The sequence below is a fragment of the Lepidochelys olivacea genome (genome assembly GCF_965140295.1).
Source record: "Lepidochelys olivacea isolate rLepOli2 genome assembly, chromosome: 10".
NCBI lineage: Eukaryota > Metazoa > Chordata > Testudines > Cheloniidae > Lepidochelys > Lepidochelys olivacea.
Window position 1 is genome coordinate 47,803,776 of NC_140420.1, and position 24,739 is coordinate 47,828,514.

Below are 24,739 nucleotides of genomic sequence, written 5' to 3' on the forward strand. Positions count from 1 at the left end.
CAGTTTGTAGGAAACAAATAAAGATGAGTTACCATTAAAATACTTTGCTTTTATTGCACAAGAAGCAACACACACAGGGGTGGCAGGTTTGTAGAAATTTTGGTGGTGCCCAGAACCCTCCCCCACCCAAACTCCACCTCCCCCCCCAAAACTTCTCCCCCTACCTGCCCAAGGTTCTGGGAGGGAGTTTGGGTGGGGGAGGAGGTCTGGGGTGCCAGCCCTGGGCTGGGGCAGGGGATTGGGATGCAGGAGGGGTGCAGGGTTCAGGCTTTGGGAGGGAGTTTGGGGATGGGAGGGGGTGTGGAGGGAGGGGGCAGGCTTTGGGAGGGAGTTTGGAGGAGGCAGGAGGTGCAGGGATGGGGCTGGGTTTGGGGTGTGGCTGGGGATGAGAGGTTTGGGGTGTGGGAGAGGTTCAAGGCTAGGGCAGAGGGTAGGAGTATGGGGGGTGAGGGCTCTGTCTGGGAATGGGGGGTTTGGGGTGTTGGAGAGGCTCAGGGCTAGGGCAGAGAGTTAGGGTGTGGGGGATGAGGGCTGTGGCTGGGACTGAGGATAACATGTTTGGGGTGTGGAAGGGGTTCAGGGCTAGGGCAGAGGGTTGGGGTGCAGGGGGTGAGGGCTCTGTCTGGGGCTGGAGATGAGGGGTTTGGGGTGTTGGAGAGGCTCAGGGCTGGGGCAGAAGGTTGGGGTGCTGGAGGGGTCAGGGCTCTGGCTGGGGGTGTGGGCTCTGGGGTGGGGCAGGGCTGGGGATGAGTTTGGGGTGCAGGCAGGCTGCCCCGGGAATGGGGCCAGAGAGGAGGACTCCCCTCAGCCCTCTCCCGCCGGCAGCAGTGAACTCTGGGAGAGGGGCCTCTTCCCCCTTCTCCCCCAACAGCACACTCACCCCCACCACTGTCACTGCACGTGCTCCTAGGGCCCCTCTCAGGTCCAGAAAGCCTCCTCGTCTCCCTTGTGGTGGATACCGGGGGTGGGGGCTGCCATCACATGTGCGCCTCCTCCCCTGCTGCTGCCCCTCACTGTAGCCTCACTGGGGGAGGCTGGGGGACACTCAGGGGAGGTGCGGGGGGGCAGCAGGTGGGGCTGGGGAGGAGACCTGGCCCCAAGCATTGGTGGAGCCGGGCCCCATGGCCCTGAATATTGCTGGAGCCCAGGCACCATGAGTGTATATAACTCGCTGCCTGTTGTGTCTGGGCTGAGGTGAACTTTTCAAGACTGAGTTACATGGTTTTGCTTGGTTTCCTAATGAAATATAGCAGCTGGTCACATGACAGGGTCTTTTGCCCCACTCCCAGAATCCACTGACCCTCGGGTCACCCAGAGAAGTGAACAAAAGGTGCCAATTTCATTTTGATTTTCAACTCTGGCCACGTGGGTTCAGACAAACCTGTGACTCAAAATGAAACTCTATGTGAATAGAACCTGTAGGAGCCAGAGATGTGCGCAAGACACTCCCTAAGTCAGTGATACCTGTGACATCTCCTAGGTGTAATACTTCCAACCCAGCCACCCCGCCAAAAGAAATCCATCAATCCCATATTCTTGCCTCTGTCCCCGAAAACATATCCATCCTTTAATCACCTGCCGACCCAGTGCCTCTCAATCCACCGTGCTTTCCCCTTCTCAGCACCACTTCGAGGTTCCTCAAGGTGGCTTCCCTTCCAGGCCCCTATTCCACACAGCAGCAGTAGTAATGGCAGGTGGGTTTTCTGTCTGGCTGTAGGGTAGCTGGCTAGCTACGGGGTAGCCTGCTTTCACACTGTGCTGGATGGTAGGTTGGGGAATGGGTTCCTTTATTGCCTGGGGTGGGTTGCTGTGGTGGGAATGGGTTTGGCTGGGAGGAGCAGTCCCTGTGGCTGGTGGGAAGATAATATCCCTTGGCTGGTGGTGGAATGCAGGACAGGGATGGGTTATCACAGAATATCAGGGTTGGAAGGGACCTCAAGAGATCATCTTGTCTAACCCCCTGCTCAAAGCAGGACCAATCCTCAATTTTTGCCCCAGATCCCTAAATGGCCCCCTTAAGGATTGAACTCACAACCTTGGGTTTAGCAGGCCAGTGCTCAAACCACTGAGCTATTCCTCTCCCCGACCTGCGCTGTGGATCCTGGAAGAGAGAAGGCAGTACCAGAGTCCCTCCTAGTACTGGAAATTCCAGTTCTGAGCTGGAGATGCGCAGAGCCGTGCCCGTGCAGAGGTAGCCACCCAGGTCTACACAACGTGCACGGTAGGTAGCCATTCAAGAAGGCAGCCATAGCAAAAGGTGTAGAAAAGCCAATGGGCAATACTGCCAGTCCATCCTGCATCCATGCATTCTTAGACATCTCCCATTACTCACCCTGTGCCATGGCCTGAATGACGACAGTCTGTTACTTACTTTTCACTGACAATTCTCTTGTGGTCCAGGGGCTTAGAGCCCGCTGGCTGCCGGACCTATGCCTCAGCTCTGCCATCACCATCCAGTTCCAGTTCCCCTCACCCGCTTTCAGCTCCTGAGCACCCTCAACCCCGCCCCTGATCAGTCATGTTTGCCGAGGTTGTGAAATTATCACTCTCTGCCCCCTCAGGCAGGGGTGTTCTGCCACTCATGGCTGCGTTTGTGCTGCATGCAACACACCAGGAATTTCCTGCTAACTCTTATGGATACATGTTGTCATGCATGCATTAACTGTCATGCCAGCCTGAAGCAGACCTGAATATCAATTTGAGATGACCCAAAGCCCTCTCAGTGACCATTCTGATACACCCTGGGGCCTTGGTAGCTCCATGTTGCACCTTAGTATGAAGGTAAAGCAGTCAAAAATCATGAGATTGAAAAAAATGGTAATTTGGGGGCTCAATTTATTTTTTCTTCTTGTTTCTGTGTCTTTAGACTTGGGTCATGTTTCCAAGCTTCTGTCTGTAACCACAAGGGCGAGAAGCTTACTTTACCCTCCTCCCCCCAAACTAAAGCTGTAATTCTCAGGTAATCATGATTCCGGATGCTGGAGCTTTGAAAAACCATTGAATAGTGCATGATTTGTGATAAAATCTTGAGAACTGGCAACACAGCTTCCCAGGGACATTCTGAGGTTTGACCGGTTCAGATTTCTAAAGCCCTCAGATAGCTGTACTTCCAACTCTCACAAATTGATCCTACGTCTCACAATATTTGGTGCTTTTCTTAAAGCTCCAGGCTGAAGCCTGTCAACTTTGTTTGTTTGTTTGAATGGTTCTAGCTCTCCTGGTTGGTGACAGAAGCTTGAAAAAGTGAACCCAAAGGCACAGTAAACCTGAAGGCGAGCAAAAGGACTTAAAATATATGATCTTACAACATATCTCATGATTCAAACAATAATTTCTTGATTTTTTTTCAGGCCTCACATGATGTTTGAACTTTTGGAGCCATGCTGTTCCAGGTGCTACGGAGGGGTACACCATTATTCTTAATACCCCAGATCTGAACGCCTCCAAACTTTAGGGAAGTTCGGATCCAGTTTCAAACTTTACTTCTCGCACCCATCTCTAATAATTGTTATTATTTGGTCGAGAATAACAGTAATAATACCCAGTTCTTACATCGTGTTTTGCATTAGTAGCTCTCAAAGCATTTTACAAACGAGGTCAGGATCATTACTTCCATTTTACCAATGGGGAAATTGAGGCACGGGAAGCCAAAGTGACTTGCCTAGTGTCACTGCACTGGCCGGTGACAGAGCCAAGGATAGAACCCAGCTCTCCTGACTCCAGAGTTATGAAGTTTATACTTGGGTAGAGCTAAGAGGCATGGTGGTGCTGCCTGCACCACACCTGTGTGTCTTCACAGTATTCAAACTGGCACCTTTCACCAGCACAAAATTCAACTACATAAATAAATAACAAGAAGAAGAAGAAGGAAAAAAATACACAGGCCCAAGCAAGCCCTTGATTGCATCACACAGAAAGAGGATCATAAGGCCCACTGGGTCAGATGCCTGGGAGCCAAGCCAGCCTGGACGGTGTTTAAATAGAAAGGTTATGTACGTGTAAGATTTATTTAATGTTTTAATTAGTTGCTTGTTTATATGACTCAATAATTCTTTCGTAATGTTTGCTTTGTTGGCTCGAAGAGCCTTTCAAAATCCCGGCTGTACAAATTTCAAGCCCAGCCAGTGTTCTAGGGAAGCCTTTGTTCTCAGCTCCTGCCGTTCAGTTTTAAACCGGACCAAAATCATAGGGCCCTTTGCTTTGGGGGAGATTGCAACACTGCTAGCTGCTCCCCACTTGCGGGGTGTGTTATCTAGGTCTGAGAGGAGGTGGGGTGAAAGGATCTTGTGCAACTGATCCCAAACACAGCTACGCTGGTGATCAGCTGGTGACATGGCTATGGTCCTGTGATCAGTAAAGGGTTTGTCTACATTAAAGTAGGCAGGCTATTCATCCGGCTATGGACAGCCCTAATTTTAAATGCTTTGTCCCCTGTCCGGTACTGAGATAAAACTGGTTTTGTCCAGTATCACGGACAGGGGATGCCTTTCGGAAGAGCACAGTGCTCTGCCCCCAACCAACATGACCTCACACAAACTGTTCCCATGAGATCACACCTGTGGGGTGGGGTCACACCATTCCTGGTAGAACAAGAATGTCTGGTATTCTGGGGGTGCATGAGTGGCCACCCTACATTAAAGTCACTGTGTCTGAACCACCCTGTTAGCTAACATGATACTGAACATGGCTTAACAATCAGTGTAAACCAAGACAAGCTGTGTCCAGCGTCGTGTCAGTATCTGCAATCGCTGGCTATCCTATTCAGACATGGTAATAGTTTGTAGGGTGAACTGGCCCCAAGCAGAACTGGCCAAAGCTCTGGCTGCACATAGCCTGCAGGAAGCATGATACAGCCTCTGGTATTTTATGGCAGCTCTTGCTTCCTTCAGTGTGTGTGAACCACCCGGGAGCCTGAAGGAGGAAGCCTGGTTGACTCAGCCTGAGTTTGTGCTGGAGGCTCCATCCTGGATCACCAATAGAAGAGCTTTCATATGGAAGGCGATGCTGTGGAGATGGTACCCCAGCCATTCAGCATGGAAAGGGAGGCTCTATGCAGGAGACCTTCCTCCACACACCACCCTCCTCACATGCCCATCCCTCCGGGGCTGGAAATAGCACAATCCAACTGGAAAAATCCCATCTGTGACTGCGTCAAGTTTAAGTTCAGATGAAGCAGGCAAATGGTCACTCACCAATGTTCATGACTCTTTCAGTCTCCTGAAAATTAGGCCCTTAAGCTGGCAAAAGTGCTAATACATTTGCAATAAGGAATAATCCTGCACGGACAGGGAGACGGTCTGGGTGGTCAAATGGGATTCTTCCGTCACTAACATCTATGGTCCCGTTATTCTCCATGGAGTATATCACAAAACACAGCTGCTCAGGTCCCTGAGGTTTTACACTTATTTATATGACTCAGGTTTTTATATCAATTACAACTGCTGTAGCTTTATCTATCAGATAAGGACCAGGTTCAGAGTAGCAGCCGTGTTCGTCAGTATCCGCCAAAAGAACAGGAGTACTTGTGGCACCTTAGAGACTAACGAATTTATTTGAGCATAAGCTTCTGTGAGCTACAGCCCACTTCATTGGATGCAGTGAACTGTAGCCCATGAAAGCTTATGCTCTCATAAATTTGTTAGTCTCTAAGGTGCCACAAGTCCTCCTGTACTTTTTGCAGATAAGGACCAGACATCCTACCCTCCTCTTCCCCTCTAACTTTTAACTGTCCAGGCCAGTCATTATGTGAGGGATAACAGACCACTGGGGCCATCCTTATTGCTGAAGCAATGCAGATGTAGTAATTTATGAGTTCTTCCCCTGAGGGTTAAACTACATTCTGGTCTCTTCCATTTTAACATTCCTCTGGATTCTCCAGAAGACAATAGCAAAAATAATGCCTTTTCTGGAGTGTGTTAAAGATCCAGATCCTCAGCCAGTGTAAATCCATTAACACTGCTTTAAAGCAGTAGTTCTCAAACTTTTGTACGGGTGACCCCTTTCACATAGGAAGCCTCTGAGTGCGACCCCCCCCTTATAAATTAAAAACACTTTTTTATACGTTTAACACCATTATAAATGCTGGAGGCAAAGCGGGGTTTGGGGTGGAAGTTGACAACTCGCGACCCCCCCATATAATAACCTTGCGACCCCCTGGGGGTCCCCATCCCCAGTTTGAGAACCCCTGCTTTAAAGCTAAGCCAATTTATACCAACTTTGGATCTATCCAAATGCTTTTTTAAATGACTGTGGCAATATATTGTGTAGATGCATAATTATCTTTCAAATCAGTTTTAGCGCCTCAACAACAAAACCAGCAAATTGCCATGAAAAGGGAAATTTAAATACACTTTTTGTTTGTTTGTGTGTATGTGGGTTTTTCACTGTTGTTTTAACCTCTTTTACAGATCCCCTGTATTGGGCATGAATTTCAGGTAGGTGTGACCCATCTTTACATCTGATGAATGTTTTAAAACTTTTAAAATGAGATTAGAATTGATTTGTAGTCATGCATTGGCCCCTGGCACATTACAAACCCAATAGATAGATTAGATTAGATTAGATCATTCCATGTTTAAGGTTTCACAAAACATTTTACAAAGCAGGGATCTATATACTAGAACCACAGTGAGTTGCTCAGAAGGATGTGGTGGCTGGTCTGTAACTGATAACATGATACTGAGCATGGTATATACATAATGGGGAGACTGTGCTTGGTACTCGATTCATGGGGCTTTGAACATGGAACCTGTTTTGTTGAGAGAGGGAATGCTGGTCAAGGACACTGGGATTATCCCCTCCTGCTTTGATCAAGTGCCAAAGGGCCTTTATCTTCCACCTGGCTAATTGCTGGAGATGGACAGGAGGGAAGGGGTGTTTACTAGCTCTTTCTAAGAATGGATTAATTGTGATTGCGATGCTTTTTCAAGATAGTGTTTGAGTCATATCCAGGATTAGGAACAAGCCAAGAGTACATGTGAGAATAACACCAAAAAGACTAAACGGAACATTACATAACTCTGACATTGACATGGGGCTCCCAGAAGGAGGATAAAGATGACAATTTACAAGGCACATAGGTCATAAATATCAGAGTCCTGTGCTTTGCTTTCAGGGTGAAATCCACTCCTGTGCAGAGGGCCAGTACAAGGTCTGTGGACCACTTAAATCCCACTTCAGCCAACAAGGTTGGGATTTAAGTGGTTCATAGACCTTGTGCTGGCTCTCTATGAGATCCAACAGAAGGCCAGCTACCACTTCTTGTCTGGCTGTTTTTGGCTATCTTCGCTGTTGCATTCATGTTGCTGATTTTCATTAGCATCCACGTGTGTGCAGGAGGAGTTTGTGGGAGTCACATGGGGAATGTGTTTTTCATGCCTGTGTGTTTTCAGGTTACAAAAATGTTAACATCTGTTTTATGCAATCAATCAATTTCACAATCTTTGCTCACTGGGAACAACTGGCAACAACTGGCAAGGAGTGCTTATTGCTTAACTGGCTGAATCAAACATCTGACTAAACGTCTCTGACTTCAGTAACACTTTACTGGATCTGATTCCTGCCACCTCCCCCCCCCCGACGCTGCAAAAATAATTGAAACCCCATTTTTGTTGTTTATTTCCTGTAGATCCCTCTCCTTAACTATTTCTCCCCTTGTTCTAAGTTACTGCTTTTCAAACTGGGCATAAGGATACGCTACTTTGGAGAATCAATTCCCATGGATGTGCATTCACTCGGTTAGAACAATATGCAGGCCCCATTTGATTGCCCACGTTTTTCTGTGGAGGATGACGATGGGTTGGGGGCATCAATTAGAGGGACAATTTCAGTCTGTGGGAGGATAGGCTGGGAGATGTTGGGCCAGCTTCTATATTCCAGCTGAGATGCATGAATGGGGAGAGGGGATACACCTTTGCACTCCCAGTTTTCTGGGCCTGGCTGGGAGCCTCTCCAGCTAGGTCACATTTGCTCTAACATATTTTCAGATGGTCCATGGCCCCCTAAGCTCATAAACAGCCAGAAGAGATAGAGCACAATAGTGCTCAGGTCGTCACAGCATACCCCTGTGCCAGAGTCATAAAGGAGTCTTAGGACAATGGAGAATCATGTCCCTTGTCTGGGGTCAGGAAGGTATTTCAGGAGGCCTACACTTCCCTGTGGTGGAGAGCTCAGTGTTAATATATTATGGAGTGTTTTATAGAAATTGATTAATGCGCTAGTAGCCTGTGATAGGGAGCTTTGCCATTGCCTTCAGTGAGCCAGGATTGTATCCAGTGAATTCATCTGGAGAAAGAAAATCAACCAATGTGAAGTACCAAGGCATAGAGCTTGATTGGCTGAACCCATCTGAAAACAATGGTCTGCTTAGAAACCAAGCTTTTCACCAGGGGATTTCAAAATACTTTGTAAACATTGACAGCTTAGTTCCTCATAACCCTGCTGTGAGCAATGTTAGAATAATCATCCCCATTTTGGACAAAGAGAGATTAATGGCTGATTTTCAGAAGAACTCAGCTGTCCCTTAGGCACCAAAAAGAACTGGCCATTTTTTTTTTTAGAAGTCCTCAGCACCCAGTAGACCCTTGACTTGCCCAAGGTTACACACAAAATCTGTGGCAGAGCCCAGAATTGAATGTGATCTCCTGAGTCCCAGGCCCATGCTCTAACCACAAAAACAGCCCTTTCCTCAAAAAGCAGTTGTCTCAGCCCAGTTTGTGATACGAAAACCCTGACAGCAGGGAGAATTTAGGAAGCCAGAGTCCATTTTCCTGACTTGGAAATTACCCAAGACACCAGGGTTAACACTCCATCTCTGAAGAGAACTTTAAAGGCTTTAAAAAACTGAAATCTACCAGAATCCTGCAGTGCATTTCCATGGCCACCAGGCTTCTGAAGGGAAGCACCATCCTGCAGAGAAATAACCGCCCTTATGAGTGCAAAACTCAAGTATACTGGCTGGCATTTTGGACTCCCAAAATATGAAATATGCACATCAGACAATCTTATTAGCTACTGAGATAAGTAAACCCCGATATAGCTTTGCCTTCTAGCTGTCGTTCAATTAGTAGCATTGAGCAATATTTGGCATGCCATTGCCGCAGAAACCAAGACCTACGTGAGTGAATTGTTCTCATTTCATGGCATCTAGCCAGACAAGGATGTGATTTTTCTCCTCCTTATACTTGCTGCACAACAGCTGAGTCTCGCTTTGCATTTTTTAGCTGGGCATATTGGGGTCTGGTTCTGCTGTGCCATGTTGCATCCTGGCCTTGTTTATTTCTTCAGATTTTCAGAAGTTTTGTGTTTTGGGGACGTTTTTTTCTGCTTCCATTTTTAGAAAGGTTCCCTGCCTCCCTCTAAAAAAATGTGTGTAAGTGTGTGTAAAAAATACGAGGGAGTCACACACTTTATTGCTTCTGTCCACTGAGCTCACAGCACACACCAGGGGCTCCTTGCACTCTTTCCATCCCCCCCGCAAGCTCCCTGTATGCCATCCTCCTATCCCCCTCTATTGCAGGAACTCCCCCACGCACCTGCCCTCATGCCAGGGGCTCTGTGTCCCCCATTCCTCCCAGCCACTCCCCATGCCCCTCATTCTACCTGTGCCCCCTTCCCCTCATTCCTCTGTGGTCAGTTAGTTCTCTCTGTGGGCTGTGCCACCTCTGGCCAGGTAGCCGACCCAGCACACCTTGATCAAACTGCCCAAAGAGACCACCACAGACACAGTTCGGTGGTGAAGGCATTCGGACAGGTTCATTATTAACAAAGCATGGTCCTAGTGCCCTAGATGTGCTGCTGGTACACTAACACACGTATGCCTGTTACAATGGACTAGCTCAGAAACCAGTGGGACTTTCCACCTCCCTGTATGCCCGACGAAAGGTTAAGATGAGGCTTTCCAACATTTACAGACTGAGACAAACAATCTGGGATAAACAATTTACCTCCCATCTCACGTGTTTCATGACATGTTTGTTACCTCCCCTTGTACCTGTCTCCTGATGCTTCAGATAAAACATCCCTATTCACCACCTGACTTTGTACTTTACTCCTGATGTTTCAGACAACACATCCCTATTCATCCCTTCTGACAACCCAGAATGTACTAGGTTGGGGTGTCCATGCACTTGCCTGCTGGAATGTGTTTACATAATTCTATATGTTTTAGCCACTGAATCTGTAACTTCATGTACCAGACACTGAACTTGAAGGCAAGCATCTGCATTTTGACAGGGCCTGACTTTTGCTCATAGCATAACTTTGGTTCAGACCTCAGGTCTTGCACCAGGTCCATGCTTCAGGCTCTGTCTTTTGACTACACCCCCCATTTTCCCCTGCCACAGTCACCCATTCTCCCCAACCTCAGGGGCTCTGTGTGCCCTCCATCACTCTCCCCCATGCCAACATCCCTCATTCTCTGCTCCCATACCTGAGGCTCTGTATGAACTCTCTTTACCCCCATTCCTCCCTTTCTCCACCCACCAGGATCCCCCATTCTTCCCCCACCAGGAGATCTGTGTGCCACCTTCTTCCCATGCCGGGGTCCCCCATTCTCTGCCTCATGCCAGGGGCTCTATTTGCACACTCCCTTACCTCCTCATTCCTCTGTCCTGCCCCACCCCTTTCTCCTTCAGTGTGACAACATCTTAAAACTGTATTGGGAGGAAGGGCAGTTGAGGGTGTTATTATGCTGGAAGGTATTAATGGCTGCTATCAGCAGGTCCTTTGGTCTGTAGAAAATGACACAGGTGTTTGAAGCTGCTAGCTCTGCTAACCATATGCCTCCATTTCCTGCTTTCAGCTTTTCTGATTTTCACCCAAATCCATAGGGCTGCCAACCCTCAGGTCTAGCCTCCAGCAGTATGCAGCCTCCTTGAGCTTGTCCCCTGGGGGAGAAACAAGGTGAGTATGTGTGAGGGGGGGCAAGAGGAGGCATTCATGCATCTGGAGAAGGAGCAGAACTGCTGGAATGGCACTGCAGGGGGTCACTGGGGGACTGGGCTACTGCTAGAAGCTGGCCTCTGCTTGGACCTCCCACCCCAGGTCCTGTAGAAACTGTCTATAACCCAGGTACTTAGCACTTATTCCAGAGGAGGCTTGCCATGAGCTGTTTGCAGTCTGGGGACTTTGGCACCCAGCTAAACTGTTCTGATTCTGCCGCAACAGCTGCTATGTTCAGGTGACAGGTGTGGAAGGTGTCCAACTAAAATTCAGTCAGGAAACCCATCTGTAATGGCACATACCGGTGGTCTGATCCTGTGAGGTGCAGATAGCCCACACCTTGCACTGACGCCAGGGTCAGATCAGAGCACTCAGAGCCTCATAGAAGCAGGCCCTGGCCTTTCTGGGGGTGTCACTCTGATGTTGTAAAGTCTCCTGTAGCGATAAACTGGGGTTAATCTTGGCGCGGTTTTCAGAGCATTGAGCATTGGCCTAACTTGACCCCTCTTGATGTCACCAGCAGTCTTACCATTGTGACGGGGCAAGGCCAGATGGCTATGGAAAAGTAGTGGGAGATAGATATATTAGCTCCAGGCTAAACCAATCCCTGGTACCAGGATAAGTGAAATGGCAGCTGCTCCAGGTCAATTAAGACACCTGAGGCCAATTAAGAACTTTCCAGAAGGCAGGGAGAAGGCTAGGTTGATTGGGGCACCTGAAGCCAGTCAGGGGCTGGCTGAAACTAGTTAAAAGCCTCCCAGTCAGTCAGGTGGGTGTGCATGTCAGGAGCTGTGGGAGGAAGTTGCGCTGTTGGAGAGGCTGAGTAGTACACACCATATCAGGCACAAGGAAGGAGGCCCTGAGGTAAGGGTGAAGTAGAGCTTGGGGAAGTGAGGGCTGCTGTGGGGGAAGTAGCCCAGGGAATTGTACGTGTTAAGTTTCTAAAACGTCAGCTACCATAACTGATACTATTAGGGTCCCTGGGCTGGAGCCCGGAGTAGAGGGTTGGCCTGGGCTCCCCCCTCCCCACACACACCTTTGCCCCCTGATTAATCACTGAGACTGGGGAGACAACAGAGACTGTGCAAGGAAGGATAACTTCTCCTCACCTCCCTCGCTGGCTTATGATGAAAATGGCTCAGTAGACTGACACCCTTGTCTCTAGAGAGAGAAGGGTTACGTGGAGGGTCACAGTGAGCCTCTGAGGCTAGTGAAATCCACCAGGAAACATGGGACCCACGGAGGCAAGGACAGAGCTTTGTCACACCATGCTCTTCAATGGGTGCAGAACTAGGCCAAACACGGAGTGAGAGCTTTTGAGAATCCCTGCCAGAAGTCCTTCAATGGGGATTTCTCTCCCACTCCTGTTACTTCTCCCTTGGTCTCAGCAGTGAAGAAGAAACATCAATGATGCCTCCACCCCAGCCAAGCTGGCTGGTCCCTTGCCCAAGATCTCACTCACAAAGGGCTCTTTCTCTTGTTGTTGTTTTTCTTTGAAACGCCTTCATGGTAAGATGGCTAATTATGAGAATTTCCTGACGTCTCACTTTGACCCTGGGCCATGCTCCAAGAGTTACTGCAGCCAAGCCAGCCAATCATCCAAGCCTGCCGCTCATTAAATGAAGCATGAGGCAGTGGGATCTCCAAAAGGCTTGGCCATGATGAGAACTGGGCAGGGCATGAGAGAGAAAAGCCGCACACTAATGGATTAATGATTTATTCTCCTGCTTGGGTTAACTTTAAAGTTATGATCCACTTTCTACTAAATCATGGATGATGTTAGTGGCAGATACATCCTATTAGAACATGCACTCCAGCCTTTGCCTGTGGGGGATTGTCCCCTACAATAGCTATTCCAGTGCTAGACACAATTAAATTTTATAATATTTAGTAATTGTCTCTGTTTGCGTATATACGTAACACTCATCTGAGGGGCATGTCTGTATTATGTCTATATTATGTAGATTATGTTATCTAGGAGGCTCCAGCTGTGATCACAGCCCATTGTGCTGGCCACTGCACAGACGCACAGTGAGAGCCAGCGTCTGGCTCAACAAAACTTGCAGTCGAATAACTAGGGCGGAATTATTGCCCCCAGTTTACAAATGGGTCATGGAGGCACAGGGAAGTTAAATGGCATGAGATAAGGTCACACAAGGAATTCTGTGGCAGAACTTGGAACTGAACCCCAATCTCCTGAGTATCAGTCCAGTGTCATAGCTACAAGTCACTCCTTCAAATAGCAGAGTGCACCTTGACGACAGCTTATCAATGCTAATTATTATGTTAAAATTAACCATTCCTGACTTATCAAGGAACCAAGAATTATTTACAGAAGTTATTCAGTGAACAGTTTTGAGTAACAAATTAAAGGAAAGCTGAAACTGCAGGCAATTTGTGAACACAAAACGAGGAGATGAATTCATTTAATAAGTCAGGGGTTCTCAAACTTTTTACATTGTGGACTACATCTTTAAAGAGTGATTGTCTCTTGGACCCTGTCCTCTCTGATTGGCTGTCATGCAGCCCACTGCTCTTTGTGGTCTCATAACATTACTCTGGCAGCTACAGTAATAACTTATGTATAACTGTAACATTAGGACATTATTTCATGTATCTTTAGCTGCCTTTTAATGGGATTCAGTAGCTGGAAAAAATCAAGAGGAGGCAGGACCGTGTGACCAGCCAGTTCTGCACAGATCACAATTTGGGAACCACTGGACTAGTCACTATGAGTTATTAATTCATCTCTGCTAATAAGGCTGGTAGGGGTTCCATTACATAAAATGATAATGATGTTTGTCCCTTCATTACTGATGATGAGGTGGTATGGCATCTGAGTTTATTCATGACTGCACAGCCGCATTCTGCTGCAGGTCAGGCAGGGGATAATGAAGTCCATGTTCTAGAAGTGGCTACTGTTGGAGTGCAAAAGATTTAAGGTAGAATATTGTTATGAGCTGGGCTAAACCTTGTTCTGAGTTTAATTAAAACTGCACTGAAACTGATGTACGAATGTGCCCTTCCCTTAAGATTGCTGTAAGGGACAGTTATGGAGTCACACCTAAAACAAGGCCTAATCATCATCATCAGTACACGCAATGTGCCCAGCCATTTAATGGCATCATCATCAGCCAGGTGAAGAGCCAGTAGCCAGCCGTCGGAATAAGTCAGTTGGGCACTCAACACTGGTATGCGACATAGTCTGAAGTTGACCGCAGCTGCATCGCGGGTCATTAGATAAACCCCATTTAAAGAGATTGGCCATACAGTTACCCTGTCCTGTTTGAAATTGGTTGAGAGATGACCACAGGTGCCTTGGCAGATCAAAACCTGGTGGACAGGCGGCCTCATAGGGGATGTCTACACTGCCATAAAAAACCCGTGGCACTGAATCTCAGAGTCCATGTCTGCTAGCTTGGCTTCAGGCTGCAGGCTCTGAGACCCATGTCCAGAACTTAGGCTCCAGCCCGAGCCTGAACATCCATACTGCAGTTTTGTAGCCCTGCAGCCCTAGCCTTGCGAGCCCAAGTCAGCTGACATGGGCCAGGTGTGGGTGTTTTATTGCAATGTAGACATGTCCATAGAGAGCAGAGAAAGCAAGCCAAGCAGCAGCCTGTAAACTAAGTGTGACCCTGGAAAAAGTGTCGAGAAAGATTCTGGATAGGGGGTGCTGGATGAAAGAAGTTTGAGCCTGTGAGCTAAGAAACTGTTTTTATTTTGATTCCTCCTGCCTGTAGAGAAGCAGGATGTAAATTCCTTGTAAAGAAACAAGATTGTATCAAAGAAAATACCAGACTCTGTCATCAATTTCTACTCCAAACTGGAACATTCTCAGGGCCCCAAACATTGACTAGCTGCTTGGTAACAATATTATTATGTGCCTGGTGTGATAGTACCATTCAGATCCACCTCTCTGGGACAGGATCGTCATAGTGTGAGTGGGTCAGCCAGTGTGTGTTCAAACAGGTTAGACTGGGTGATCATAATGGTCCCTCTTTCTGGCTTTAAAACCTATGAATCTAGGAAAGTGCATCCTTCTCACTAATCCCTAACACGCAGTTCCCTCTTCACAGCACACCCGCTGAAACACCTCTTGAGCAAGAATAGAATGTGGAAGGAGATGAAAGTCTTCAGAACATCCAGGAGACTGAAGAAAAAAAGGGGCAGGGAGGCAATGGTGAGGAGAGAACAAGGAGAGACATGCACAGGGAACAAGGAAATGAGACAAAGGGAAGAATTCATTCCTGCCCTGAGAATGCCCTGCAGTCCCACCAGCCATTAACTACCTTTACATTAGCTCATTTATTAACTTCTCAGGCCCTGAGTCCATGCATGTCACCTTGACAATAAGGTTAACCAGTTTCTTCAAGCCTCAGTAATTCTATCTGTAATCCTTTTAAATGCTGCCAAACTCCAGCTGCATCCACTTACTCATCTCATGCTTAATATATGTAGAGTCCTTCTCTGGCCTCTGAATCATTACCTCTCTCTGGGCACAATGAGACTAGGGTTTGGGAAGCTCTTTTGGAAGTTCGCTGATGGCTTTGTGACATTGGCACTGTTTTTCTGCTTGCCAGATGGGCCAGGATTCCCAACAATAATGGAAAACCTTCTTTGAGGGAAAAGTAATGAACATACCTCAAGCTTGGGCTTGTCTACACTGCCAAGTTGTCAACAAAGCTTTTGTCTTTCATGGGTACTTTAAAAAGCTCCCCCCACACCGCCATGAAAGATAAAAGTTTTGCCGAAGCAAGTGGCAATGTGAACACGGCTTTGTCCGCAGGAGCGCTCTCCTGCCGACAAAGCGAACGTTGCTCGCAGCGCTGGAAGTATTTTGTCCGCAAAAGTGCTGACAAAGTGCCGACATGGAGCGTTTACACATGCTGACATTTAGCGACAAGGCTGTGTCGACACAGCCTTGTCACTAAAAGCTGCATGGTGCAGACAAGCCCCAGTCTGGGTAACGTCGGACTGGTCTATAGCTGTCTGTATTCTCTGGTGATGCAAGGCTGGGAAGACCAGACCCGTCCAGATGCATGAAATTAGAGGCGGAAAGGAAACTGGGGGATGTTCAAGTCTCTGGGTTGGAAAAATGTGAGGAAATGTCTGCCTCTGGCAGTATCTCAGCTATAGAGCACATCCAGTCCTCTACTCCTAAACAACAATTGCAAAGAGTTCACTGTGACCCAAATGGAGACAAGAAGAGTGTCTACTCGCTATTCCACCTCCAGCAGGTTCCACCTCCAGATCATCTTTTATCTTTTATCAAATTCAGTGCTTTGCAAACGCGATTGAATTAGTTATCCCTGCATCCCTAGGAGTGACAGTAAGTGGTGTTAGACACTTTTACAGATGGGGAAAGTGGAGCACATAGAAGTGAAGCAATTTACCCACTGCCACACAAGTCAATGGAAAAGCCAGGAAGAGAGTTCAGATCTCTCAGTTCCATGCCTTAATCATGTAGGGTAACATTCACCCACATAGGGAGGGCCAGCACCAGGTGCATGCACCACATTAGGGATTGGCTATATGGGGAAACTAAGCAAAATACCTATTGCAGAATAAGCTATTCCACAGTAGCTATTTTGGAATAGTGCTCTGTTTGGACACTCTTATTCCAGTTTGGAAGTGAATAAAATAAACCAGAAAAAGGCACTTTTATTCCAGATTAAAAGATTCCATATAGAGAGTTACTCCAGAATAGCTGTTGTACTTTAAATTCACACACTACCTTTTTTCCAGAATAATTTCCCCATCTAGACAAATCACATTAAAGCCCTAATTTGGGAATTAAGAGAATGGTGCATATACCTGGTATTAGACCCCTGCAGTGGGACTAGGATCCCATGGGTCCTGCAGGACCCGCTGCCATAATAGTGGAAGCAAGTAAAATGTACTTTGTTGTGGCTGGACTTGAGTGGGCAAAAAAACAACAACCTGACAGCAGTAATTTGTGCGAAAACACAAAATGTCTCGTCAGTTTCTCATAAATAAAATTTCAGCAATGTAAAGCAAGATTTTCTTTTTAAAAAATATAAAGGTTTTAATACTTGAATTTAAGTGAGGGATAGAAAGAGATTTGATGTCTATTACAACAGGAGTTAGAGTATTTTTATATGGTTTAAGGCAGATTTGTTTTATTCTTTTAGTGGTAAAAATTGTGTCTGAATTCTATCTAATCTAATCTATCTATCTATCTTAACCAACTGTTTTGTGTGGGGAATTGATTTTTTTTTTTAGTAGCATGGGGGAATCTGTCTCTTTTGTGGGACTTGTGGGATCTAAGGTTTTTGCAGGTGGGAGCAGGATAGAAATGCAAGAAACAATGCGGGAGTGAGTGGGAGTGGGTATTGCGGGGTGGGACAGGAGCAGGATTAAAAACAGTCTTGAGCAAGGCTCTCTTTGGTGTTAGCTCTCGGCCTAGGAGTGAATTTCACTCTTAGACCTCACTGATAAAGTTGCGATTGTTTATTATTTATATTTCAGTAGCAACCAGAAACCTTGATGTGACCAAATGTCCTGATTTTATAGGGACAATCCCGATATTTGGGGCTTTTTTTTATATAGGCTCCTATTACCTCCCAACCCCTGTCCCGATTTTTCACACTTGCTGTCTGGTTAGCCTACTTGACTAGGGCCCCATGGTGCTAGGCACTGTACAAACACGTAACAAAAAGACAGTCCCTGCCCCAGCGAGCTCATGGTCTACAACATGACAGACAGGACACAACTGACAAATGGGAAGAGGAAGGACGGGAGGCTGAGCGGAGCTGAGCAGAAAAGCCCACATCCCTCCAGCTCACCACTGCCTGAGGCCCTGTCCACACTACAGGTGAACCCACTTTAGCAAAGAACATGAGTCTGAGCTGTGTGACGCTGTCTCAGTCCTGTAACTCCATGTGTGCAGAGCATAGTGATGGGCTAGCAGAGATGCTAGGGATCTAAGGGATCTAAGGGATCCACTGAGTAACCTTACTAAGAGCATGGGAGCAGCGCTACTGTTGGCTTGCAGCATTTAAGGGGAGCCTCTTGTGCTCTTCCTTTTGAAGACAGAAGTTTGCAAAGTGATTAAAAACTGATACCCTCAGCACACTCAGGAAGGGCCCATGGACATCTCTGGCCCTCCTGTGGTTTTGGGAAGAGGGTGCCGCTGGGGGACTTTATTTTGGTTTGGGTTTTTTTAAGAGTTTGTTGCAACATTTGGCAGAATGGCCCTTTGATTGAAGACATGCCTGTTCCCTAAGCCAGCAGGATCAGGTAAATTCCCAGAGTGTGCTGAGCTCATTTGCTGCCAACACCCAGGGCACTTCCTGAACACAGACAAAGGCTCTTTGAAACACACTCCTGTAGCTTGGTCAAACCATCACCCCCTCCCTCTTTATCTTTCTTTTCCAGTGGTTATCTGGGTTCCTGCCCCTCCCTCACTCCCGCACTCTTTCTTTCTGTTTCTGTCCACTCCCTTTTTTAATCTGCTTTTATCTTTACTTCTCTGTCTCTCCCCCAGTCTGTCTGCTCACTGCTTCTCCTCTCTCTCTCTGTCTTTATCTTCCTCTTTCATTTTCTTCCTATCTCTAGCAAGAGGCCTTTTCTTCATTGTTTGCACCCAGTTCAGCCTGGTCACTGAAGTTAATGAGGGTTGCATCAGCTTTCATCCACCATGAAGTTGGCCCAGTGCCTCTGCCCTCTCGTATTTCCAGTCCCCAGTCTCTCTCACTTCTTCCCTTTCATGGGCCAGGCCCCCATGGTCCCCTCAAATCCATATCCTAATGCCCCCCACCAATCATCCAAGGCAGGCTAACTTACCTACCATGGCTGCTTCCATCCCAGATATTAGCCATGAACATTGTGTCTGCCCAATAACTATCCCTTGTAGGAACTGGGACAGTTATTGGGTAGACACAATGGTCATGGCTAATATCTTTACCAGAACTCTTCACTAGAAGCTGACAATTGGTTTCCTACTTCTCCTGGCTTTCTCATTCCACTGATTTCTAGTGAGGCTTCTGCTTGCACAACACAGCTTGGAATAGCAACACAATATTGGCCTTCTCCTGCAGAAGTCTCAGAAGAGTCCCCTAGACTGAAGTGTCTGTTCCCATGAATGTGCCAGACCTCGTCCAGGCCGCATAGGTTGGTTCAGGCTCACAACGTGCCACTAGCTGGGGTTGTTCTAACCATTGTTGTTGTGGATGGTCAGTGACCCAGTAACCCCATTCAAATATTGCTGAAGTGGGGTTTTCTGGCAGTCATGTGGAGCTATCAGTCTCTCAGAACATGACTAGTCCCACTGCTGAATGACCTATATTGGTTCTGACTGGTGGACAACATTCTACCCCATCAGTGGCGCGGAATATACAGGGATTAGTGGAGGACAAGCCCACTCGAGGTAGCAATCTTTGATAGTAATGTGCTGCCAAAAAGACTTGGCCTATGTCTTTCACAAGGAGGAAGTGGTGCATTTTAGAATGACAGTGGAAGCAGCAGCATTTCAAATCCCTCCCTACCATGAAGGCTTCAGCACTGAGTTGTAGCATGCATGAGCCCTGGGCGATAGCATGCCTTGTGGCCTTGCGATGGAACAATGTCAGGGAGAGGAAGAGTGCCACAGGGAATATAGTAGGAAGAGGAACCTGGTGCTAGGTTTGTGCTATATGGTTCTCCTCACTTCACCTCACTGTATGACCACCGGTAGCAAAGAAAGATAGGAAAATTGGTTCAGAGACTGCCTGATTATACAGCCTGGCTTTGAACTGTGGAACTGGTGGTATTGATATGCTGGGTCCCACAATGAAGGAAAAGCTCATCAAATAGGCCTACAATAGCATCATTTGACAGCAAACAGGTAGCACCTCAGAGCAATTAAAGTGTCAGGTGGTCTACACTAAGAAGGTAGGTTGGCACTAAAAAGTAGGTAAAAAATCCACACCCCTGAACAATGTGGTTAAGTAAACCTAATCCTCGGTGTACGTAGCACTAGGTTGATGGAAGAATTCTCCCATCAATCTACCTACCACCTCTTGGGGAAATAGAGTACCTATGCTGAGGGGAAAATTCATCCCGTTGGCATAGTGTCTCCACTGAATCTCTACAGCAGTGCAGCTGCAGCTGCGCTGCTGTAACATTTCGAGTGTTAGATAAGCCCTAAGCAAAGGCTACTAGAAACATGTAAGAGACCTGGGTTCATATTATGGATCTGACAGAATGGTGGCAGTGGGGATTCCCCAGCCTTGCTGCTTTCCCAGTGTGCAGTATAGTCCTTTGTAAGGTTCTCTACATCCATGTCAACAGACAGACAGCTCAGGAAGGAAGTAGGGCTAGGCTAGGATGGTTGGAAAGCTAGCCTGGGACTTGGGAGCAGAATTAGGCAAAAAATTTTAGACTAATGAATTATTTGCTGAAAAGTGCAATGTCAGGTTGACCAAAACTATTGACGAATTCGGGTCAAATTGGGTGAATAGTTTTGACCAGAAAAGACGTGATTTTTTTTTTAAAGTCATACATTCTATTGAAACAAAATAAAATGGAAAAAAGGTGTTTTGAATCGAACGTAACATTTAATTCGACCCCAAATTATTTTTGTTGTTGTTTTGATGAGAAAAAACAAAATTTTCCATTTTGGGTCAACCCACAATAATTATTTTTCCCTGATTTTTTTGTTTGGCCTCCAAACAGAAAACTCAATTATTCATTCAGCTCTACTTGGGAGAGGTTCAGTTCCCTGTTCTGGTATGGCTGGCCTGTGAGACCTTGGGCACGTTACTTTTTCTCTCTGTTCTTCATCTGTAAAAGTGAGTTTATAAGCACTTCCATTCCTCCCTCCCAGAGCACAGATGCTACAGTAGTGGAGTCTGCGCGAGTACCATTACTAGCTGATGTCTGGTATAAGACCAGATCAGTTATGTGCTAGCAAATAACTGCTTTGTGGTTGCCTGCCATTCATAGCCCAGTGCATAGATATTGCTTTTCTGCTTCTTGCTGATTTCCTCTTCCACATGATGATTATTCAGAACAGAATGGGGCTCTGTATGTCTGTACTGACCTGGAAAAGCAAAAAGATAGCCTTAGCTCCCATACAGCAAAAGCAACTGTCTAGGGAAACAGTGACCTGAGCAGTCCCTGGCTGTGTCACATTTCTGCCTTGACAGATAGTTACTGGCCATTGTCAGTGAAAGTGTACCGCACCAGACTGAAGGTTGTTCTGATCTGGTATGGCAATTCTTATGTTCTTGTAGTTGAGTTCTAGTCTCCAAAAAGATTGGAATAGCTTGTCACACAAGTTGTAAGCAGTGGTGTTGGAGCTATATTGGTCCCAGGATATTAGAGAGACAAGGTGGGTGAGATAATATCTTTTATTCAGCCAACATCTGTTGATGAGAGAGACAAGCTTTGGCACTTACACAGAGCTCTTCTTCACCTACCATCACCGCACTGGGAAATATCATGCCTAGGAGAGCCAGGCTGTGCACTCATTCATTTTTTCTTCCAGGCATTGAAAATTGCTGCATGGGAAAGAGGGGATTTACAGGTCATTAACAGGTTTTCTGTGCTTGCTAACATAGACATTCTCAATGTATGACTATCTAACACCCAGCTTTGTGTGAGCTCCAAAGCCCGTCTCTCTCACCAACAGAAGTTGGCCCAATAAAAGATATTACCTCACCCACCTTATCTCTATGCTACACAAGAGCAATTCGAAATGCTTTGCTATTTTCTTTCATCGGAGAGAAAGACACTTTTTTCTTGCCATGGTTCCTGTCAGGGGAGCTCTGATTTGATATCAGGTTAAGGCTAGTAATGGTGGTTGAGGCAGAAGATGTTCAGTTGTATTGACTGGAAAAGCTTCTAAAGGTTCAGAAGCTTATTCAGACTTCAAAGAGAAACAGCGGAATTAAAATTCATTTGCAATTTTAATACCAATAATTTGTGCTTGAATAGGGACTGGGAGTGGCTGGCTCATTACAGAAGCAGCTTTGCCTCTCCTGGAATTGACACCTCATCTATTGTTAGGAGTGGACTACATCCACCCTGATCGAATTGGCCCTGTCAGTACTGATTCTCCACTTGTGAGGTAACTCCCTCCTCTTCATGTGTCAGGATATTTATGTCTGCATCTGTCATATTCACTCCATGCATCTGAAGAAATGGGATTTTTACCCATGGAAGCTTATGCTCAAATAAATCTGTTAGTCTTCAAGGTGCCACCGGGCTCCTTGTTGTTTTTATTCATAAGTTATGTGAACCTCTGGCCAATCAGGTTTCTTTATGACAGCAGATAAGACAGTGCCAGTGGAAGAGGAGGAGGACTGATTATCATCACCATAGCACCAAGAAGCCTAGTCATGGACTAGTCCCCCATTGTGCTAGATGCTGTACAATCACAGAACAAAAAAATGGTCCCTGTTCCAAGGAGTTTACAATCTAAGTACAAGACAAGAGACAACAGATGGATACAGACAGACGGGAGAGCACAAGGAAACAATGGAAACTTTGGTCTCTGCATACCAGCCTCCTAATCCTTGCCAAATTTTTGGTAGGCACCGTGGCGAAGGAGAGTTTTGAAGAGGATTTTGAAGGTGGATGATGAGGTGGCTTTCAGATTTTTTCCAAAAGAGTTTCAGTAAAGCCCAGGACACAATGTTATTAAGGAAAATTGAGAACCAAGGAATGAGGCTCATAGATTCTATAGTAATAATAGACAGATCCTGAATTTGAAACTACTTAACTACCAAGAGCTTCACTTCATCACCATGTTGGGGAATGTCCGAGTTTAGGCAGCTATCCCACAGTGCAGCTCTCTCCAGTTTGACGATGGGTCTTGTGGGAAGGGGGTGTGGATTGCAGGGCATCCTGGGTCCCTGCACAGCCTCCTCTCCCCAAACACGGATAAGCTCCAGTGGCTCAGCATTGCTCCAGGGGAGCAGGGGATCGTTGGCTCCGTGGAGCAGGCATTGTCACCTGGCCAGATCAGTGAGCACTTGCCAAGAAAACAGGAAGGGGAGTTTCAAAGTTCCCGGGGCTTTACAGGGGGAGGGGTGGATGTCTGTTTACCTGGCAACAGAGCAGCAGAGCTGCTGGCTAGAGTGGTCACCTAGGCACTGTGGGAGATCCTGAGGAGGCTAAAAGCTGTGTAAATAGGATTTGGGCATGTCTACACTTGCCATTTAAAGCGAAAAAAAAGTCCCTTTTTGCGCAAAAACCATGGGAGCGTCTACACTTGCCAATGACTTTTTGCAGTGAAACTCAGAAGCAGGGCCATCCTTACCCATACGCAAAGCACGCAGCTGCGTAGGGCACCAGGAAATTTGGGGCACCAAATTTCCTGGTGCCCTGCACTGCTAGGTGCTGCTCCAGCCCTTGCTCCGGCTCTTCCCCAGGCCCCCGCCCCTGCTCCACCCCAGCCCCTCCCCCACTCCCCTGAAGATTGCAGCCAGGTGTGACCCTGCACTCAGGGTGCGGTAAGTGGAGAGACCCAGCCCCAGCCTGCTACGCTCCCCTGGCTCCCAGCCATGCCACTGGCGAGTGCTGGGGGGTGGTTCCCCGTCCCCCCCAAGCCTGGGAGCCAGCAGAGCAGAGCAGCCTGGGGCCCCAAGCCTCCGCAGGCGGGAGCGGGGGGAGCTGGCCCCAGGCCTCTGCGGGGGGCTGTGTGGGGCCCCAGGCCTCCATGGAGGATGTGGGGGGGAGAAGTGGGGGTGGGAGAGGGCTGGTCACTTCCTGTGGGAAGTAGAGTGACCCGGCCCCAGCCTGCTCCTCTCCCCTGGCTCCCAGGCTTGGGGGGAGGGGGGAACCGCCCCCCAGCACTTGCCGGAGCGCGGCTGGGAGCCAGGGGAGTGGAGCAGGCTGGGGCCAGGTCACTCCACTTCCTGCAGGAAGTGGCCAGCCCCCGTCTCCTACGGAGGCTTGGGGCCAGCCCCCCCCCACCTGCTTCCGCCCACAGAGGCCTGGGGCCAGCCCACCCCACTCCCCCCATGGAGGCCTGGGGCCCAACACAGCTCCCCGGCAGGGGGGTGGCTGTGTAAGGCTCCAAAATAGCTAGGGACGGCCCTGCTCAGAAGTTTCACCACAAAAGGAAAACCACCTCTACGAGAGGCATACAGCTCTTACCGGTGATGCTTTTGCGGTGACATGCAAGTGAAGACATGTTCTTAAAGTAGGTAAAATATAATAAACTACAGTTTGTAACTCCAAATGGTGGCAGTTATGTAATAGATTGCCAGTTTCCCAAAGTTTTCCAACACTGCCCAGAATAATTCTGGGGAGCGCCATCTTCTTATTCAATTATTCTGCCCTGTTAGAATCCAAACTGTCCACAGATAAAGGATCTTCCTTTGAATCAGTACTTATAGCTTCTTTTCACAGACAACAATCTCATAAGTGTTTTTACTCACACAATGGCCAATTGCTTTGAATTTAGCATTCTTCTTCATTTGCATTTGATGAGTTATTTTGTTACAGGGTTACACATAATGTAAATGCCTGCCATTACATTATAATAGGAATAGATAAGTGAAAACAATACAAGAAACATTTCATTAGTTTTCATGAATTTATAACTCCTGAATACACTCTCACATTAACACACACTTTGATCTAGGGTTATTTAATTACCGGGCATGCATAATGTAAATGTAATGTAATAGTAAACACCAGATCAGTGTTAGATATAGATATAGGCAAAAACTATAATTAACATCTCCTTTGATCTGTATTAACATGCAAGTGACTTAGCCTGAATATATGCTAATACATTTCACTGCTTTGATATTCACACACAAGTTAATTGGCCTAGGGCTCTGGC